The sequence below is a fragment of the Miscanthus floridulus genome, chromosome 10, assembly GCF_019320115.1.
Source record: "Miscanthus floridulus cultivar M001 chromosome 10, ASM1932011v1, whole genome shotgun sequence".
NCBI lineage: Eukaryota > Viridiplantae > Streptophyta > Magnoliopsida > Poales > Poaceae > Miscanthus > Miscanthus floridulus.
The window spans coordinates 611,095-616,966 of record NC_089589.1 but is presented as its reverse complement, the minus strand read 5'-3'; the positions used below and the strand labels follow the sequence as shown (position 1 = coordinate 616,966).

The 5,872-nt window shown below is 41.6% G+C and overlaps 1 pseudogene; it reads right to left on the bottom strand.

Moving 5' to 3' along the window:
* Window positions 1–2,065, bottom strand: part of LOC136487331 (probable inactive poly [ADP-ribose] polymerase SRO1) — a 36,062-nt pseudogene extending 33,997 nt beyond the window's left edge.
* Window positions 2,066–5,872: the final 3,807 nt, after the last annotated feature.

Sequence of the window (5,872 nt, the reverse complement as noted above, 5' to 3'; positions counted from 1 at the left end):
GGGGGGGCGGGGGGGGGGGGGGGGGGGGGGGGGGGGGGGGGGGGGGGGGGGGGGGGGGGGGGGGGGGGGCGCGGAGATCCTATGAGACCAAGTCACCTTTAGACCATTATTTGGACTATTCCAAACACACGACATGTGGTAGAATGAATCGACCATCTTATCTATTTGCCATTTGTCGTGTTTGAAGAAAGTATATCAAGGGCCTAAAAAGTGAGGAGGTCCCATATGATTTATTTCTTGTGCGATATTTGATAATTGACCCTTTTTTTTCTGGCACTCAAGAGTGCAAAAGCACAACGTAGTAATAAAATCCTCTTAGTGCTACCATAAATAGTTTTACCAATAGGGGAAAGCTTGATGAGTCAATCTCTGCGTGCCATATAAGCCATGCCAATAGAAAGCTCATATGGCATTTCAATATGAGTGATTTCTTCAATAAAATTAAAGGTTTTAAGACTACATGGTGCACATATCAATAACTGCTTCCAGAGCAATAATTCATTTTGCATTGTGTTTAAACATAACACGACAAGCGGTTCAAAACTGATCGTCAAAAGAATCAAATCCGCTCTGATGATACATACAGCATTTACTCAACTCATCAAGTGGAACACGTGAACAAAATTGGAGCTAATAGAAGTAACACACAGAAACGACAAGTCTAGCAGTTTTTTTTTTTTTTTTTTGGTGCAGCCGTTACATGATATTATGCAGACCCTACAATATTCATCTCTGCACAAACAAATTGACCACTACCACCTCCACCAAATAGGTAAAAACGAAGGCATTTTCATAATACTGATAACTAATGATGTAGCTTGCGACAAGTGGTTGAACCTTACTCTCCCATCTCAAGTACAGAATATAAGGTTTTGAACAATATCCAAATGACTTTCAGTTTAGCCAATGCCATATGACATAATTCCTCATGCAACTACTTGCGGCCCAAGAAATCCTTTTCCCATAGATTCACAACACCAATCATCGAGGTAATCAAATTCAGTCCCAAATCATAGGAGACAGAAATAGAAGTGTGCATGACATTAAACATTACCAGATCAGGTGAAATGGAGAAGAGGACTGCTAGCATTTCAGCCTTGCTTCTCCTCTCAAGGCCTAAAAAAACAGACGGAAGGGTTTCTGTTTTGTACTGACTGCATGTTTAAGCCAATATACAGACATATGAGCAAAACTCTATTTTTGAAACAAAGTTTCAGTGCTGCAAGCATCCAAGCGCTAAAAAAGTCATCACCATACAAATAATTCTTCATACATGGAACTCTAAAGGACGTGCCACCTTCAAGGACCCAGCCTAGTGACCCAAATAGTCGAAAAATAATAAATTTATCCCCATAAATGAGAATGCTAAATCTGTGATTACGCGATTTGAACTAGAAACCCAACTGGGGTAACCAAAACGAGCAGCACCAATACACTAAACATGTATAATTGTATATTACTATTCGACTGGACAGGAACAAAGGGGAAGAGAAGTTGGCGGAGGAGCATATGCTGTGTACAGTAAGAAGAAGAGGCAACAAGACAAGTTTCGCTGAGACTGGTACAACAACAAGTGGCAATACTCTGGCACACCACAGAACATTCTACAGTACATGGATTTCGCAGATGGCATGGGAGAAGTGAGTGGGCGGGTGCTTACGAAGGGAGTGAGGTGGGATTTGAGATGCCCATTTTGCAAGCGTCGGCGGGGAGTGGTAGAAGCGGGAGGAGGTCTCGAGGGCTGGTGACTCCCTCTCTCACGCCCCCAGTGCTCTTCTACAACCGACCGAGCCCAGGATGCTATAGTATAGGGTTTGGGGTACCGGCTGCCTAACCTGCGGAGCGCGGAGCAAGGCGGCAAGGCGAGGCGATGCTCCGGGGTTCTGACTGGTGGGGCGGCTGGGCGATGTGAATTAGGCGGTGAGGTGGCAGCGGGCGGCGAGGTGTCGGAGTCTGGATAGACGGCGGCGGCGGCGAGGGAGACGGTGGCAAAGGGGAATTGGATTTTTCTGGGTAAATCCAGGTGTGTTCGGTCGCCGTCGCCGACGAGGGGAGGAGGCAATTGGGCTGGGCCGTTGATTCGTTGGGCTGAGAATGCCCTCTGTCTCTCTCTCAGGTCCATGATTTTCAGGCAGAAAAGGTCTATTTTACCTCTAAACTATCCTCCGAGTTTAGTTTTCCTCCCTAAACTCAAAAACTGAATAAACCACCTCCTCAACTTTTAAAACCATTTATTTTACTTCGTCTGATCCGGTTATAGGTGGTTTTCAAAGACAGTTTTGTCTTTTTCCTTTTTATTTTTTTGGCTGAATATTTAAAAAATCATAATAAATCACAGACAAATTATAAAATTAAAAGTCTAATTTTGTTGGATAACGCATTAGTAGATCTACACAGTAAACATATAATATGGTATGCTTTAGTACAAAGTTTTTGCTGTAGCTCTAGATCTATGTTTTTCTATAATTAATTCATAGCTGCAGTTTCTATGGTCTAATTGTGGTAAAATTTTTATACCCGTTTCTATTTTTACACACTTTTAACTATTTTAAAACTATTTAACAAGCATAAAAATAAATAAATCTATAACTCAGTTATACATGATCCAATGAGCATGAAATTTTTACTACAGTTCAATTATATAATAATTAGACCACCTTTAAAATTTCACCACAATTGGACGAAAGAAACTGCAGCTTTGAATTAATTATAGAAAAGCATAGATCTAAAGCTACAACAAAAATATTGTACTAAAGCATACCATATTATATATTCACTGTATAGATCTACTCATGTGGAGTCCAAAAAAATTAGATTTTCCATTTTATGATTTTTATTTGATTTACTATGATTTTTCAAAAATTCAGCCAAAATAAATAAAAAATAAAAAGACAAAACCGCCTTTGAAAACCACCTATAACCAGATGAGGGAGGTAAAATGAACGGTTTTAAAAGTTGAGGGAGGTGGTTTACCTGGTTTTGAAGTTCAGAGAGAAAAACTAGACTTTGAAGATAATTAAGGGAGGTAAAATGGACTTTTCCTTTTCAGGCCGCTGGTTCGTTGGGATACTGTCCTGATTTTCATTTTCAGGCCCATGACGTCTGTTCTGTGATCAGGCCGGACCACATGATCTTTTCACTTAGACCGCACTCACCTTGGGCATCTTGGCGACCATATTTTCATTTTCATCGAACCGACATGTTTCCTCCATGTCAAAATCGAGAAAAAGTAGGTACATGCGTGCGTATTCGGTGGTATTGCACATTTCTCACGCACTCTAGGTTAGAGAGCCTCTCAATCTCTTTTTTACGTGTGTACGGACGCGCACGCATAATGTACGCGTGATATGAGTGGGGAGTGTGTGGGTTGTGTGCCATTAAAAAAAACATGCTTGACGGCCTTGTCAATGATGCTCTCAAGATCACCAGGCTCAGAGTGTCCAGACCTGACAGGATAGCATAAAAATCTCTGATTTCAGATGCTTTAAATCAAAATCCAAGATCTGGTAACTCTAGCACTTCAGGCATTTCCAAGCTAGCAAGTTTCTAAAAGTCTGATCGTTGGTTCTAAAAATCATCAATTTTGGAATGAACCGACTGTATTCATAAGAATTGGACAAATGCATAAAACCTAGGAACACAAACAACACTTCGGTTTGCATGAATAATTCCAGAACTGGAGACCAACTTTGTACTTGGTTTATTGGCACGTAATACTTGAGGAATGAAACCAAATAATTATCTGCTTTCCAGCAAAATAGTGTCCATCCATGCTGCTGTCGGTAATTCTTGGTTACTGGGCATCCGTTCGCGCCGCGCGCTTCTGATGGTGGGCCGCCCATGCCAGCTCAACGACCGTCTCTTATCTACTGATCCACTCGCTCCTCACCATTTAAAAAAATTCACCTCACCGTAGCGCCACGACTGTGCTCCGCCACGCTGCCTCGGTGTCCGCGCCTCCCTCTCCACCGTGCCTCCGCTCCACTAGCTGGCATCTCCACTGCGCCAGAGCGCGGCAATCCATCTTCCTCCATCTCTACTGCGTCACTCGCTCATCGCGGCCTTCTAGGGCACGTGGACCCGTCGCGGCCTTCTCCGCTGGACCTGCCGCGACCTTGTCCACTGGAGCAGCAAGGAGATATTGCGCTAAAAACGCATGTTGCAAGCGTATATTTCAAGTGTTTCAGATGTTTTAGAGATATGTTGCAAGTGTTTCATGCGGATGTTGCAAAAATAGATCGTGATGTTGCATATATTGCAATAGTTGTACACGTATGTTGCAAGCTTCTATTCCCAATGGTTCATCTGTTTTTTCCAGTATGTTGCAAGTGCGTTTATTTGAATGTTGCATATGTTTCATATATATATATTGCAAGTGTTTTTATCTGGATGTTACATATGCTTTACAATGGTTTTCAAGTGTTTTCATGTGTTTTTACAAGGGTTTCAGATAGATTCATATTTCAAGTGTTTCATCTGCCTTCAGACGTATATTGCAATTGTTGCATCTGGATATTTCAAAAATAGATCGAGCGTTGTATCTCCCTCCTCACTTTCTGCTGCCTCGCCTTGGTGTCTCCTCCTCCCGACGCCAGCAGGGCATCCGCCGCCCCCTCCCCCTCTTTTCTCGATGCTGATGACGTTCGGAGCAGCGCGGACCCCACGTGGACACGCGAAAACAGTGCAGGAAACGACTACAGACGTGGGCGTCCGGAACAATTTAGAGTGCATAAACATTTCATCGAAGATGGAATGATCCATTTCTACATACATAACATACTAACTGCGACCCATTTCTATGATTCTATGGGATAAAATGTAAACCTAAATTTATGACAATTGCAAAGCACTGTTTAAACTCCCAGCAGGAACCATCACTTTTATGACAATTGCCTATCTGATTCGCAGTGGTAAACACCAGTGACAGTGAATGGCTGCCGCTCCACAGCCATTTTTGTTCAAATTTGCATCTAAATTTAACTTAGCCCAAGGTAGCCATTAACCAGTGGGAATAGGATTCTGGCGCCCTTTCTGCTAAGTACAAAGAGAGAAACAGAAAGAGGCCTAAGTGTCGATTATCTATGTGAACTGCAAGGTGAATTTAAAATGGCTAAGGCTAAGTCTCCAAAAGTTCAGACAGATTCTAGCAAGTAATAACAGTGAATTAATAAAGTGAACCAGTCTCCTCACCTAGAAGCTTAATTAAAATACCAATCAATCATAATAATCAATTTAACTGCAAACTAAGTCCTATTTTCCCTCACTAAGTGAATCACAGCCCAAAAGAAGATATCATAATCCTTCGAGAGCAACAATCATGCGAAGTTACAACAAACTGAAGATAATGAGCGTAACAGAAAATGAAGCATTGGCTTAGGGAAATCACATGTTGTCTCAAAAGGAGAAGAGACAAAAAAAAAGAACCTTGAAATTTGCAAGTTCACCAAATTACATAAATTCTGTATGTATGTCTTGATAAAATTCTTCAAAACTTTGTCCAATCTCTTCATATGTGAACTGAACAATGTTAAAAAATTATTTATTAGCCTGTGTCCAAACAATTGAAGAAAATAAGCATCTTACTGCAATTTCCATTATCACTAAGAGTCTAAGAGTAGGAAATGCAAAAGAGGAAACAGAGAACTAAAAGTAATACCCTAACGGTCAAAGACCATGATATTTAACAGTTATGAGGAAACATAAAAAAAGTTCAGCAACATCAGCAAGACCATGATAATTTAGGATACATGAGCAGATCAAAGTTCCAGGTGTCCTCAATCAAGTGGGCACCTGTCCTTATCACTGTATGCCTCCAGTAGGAGTTCTGAAGAACATGAAAGAACATGCAACCTGTGGCAGGTCTGAGAGTAGA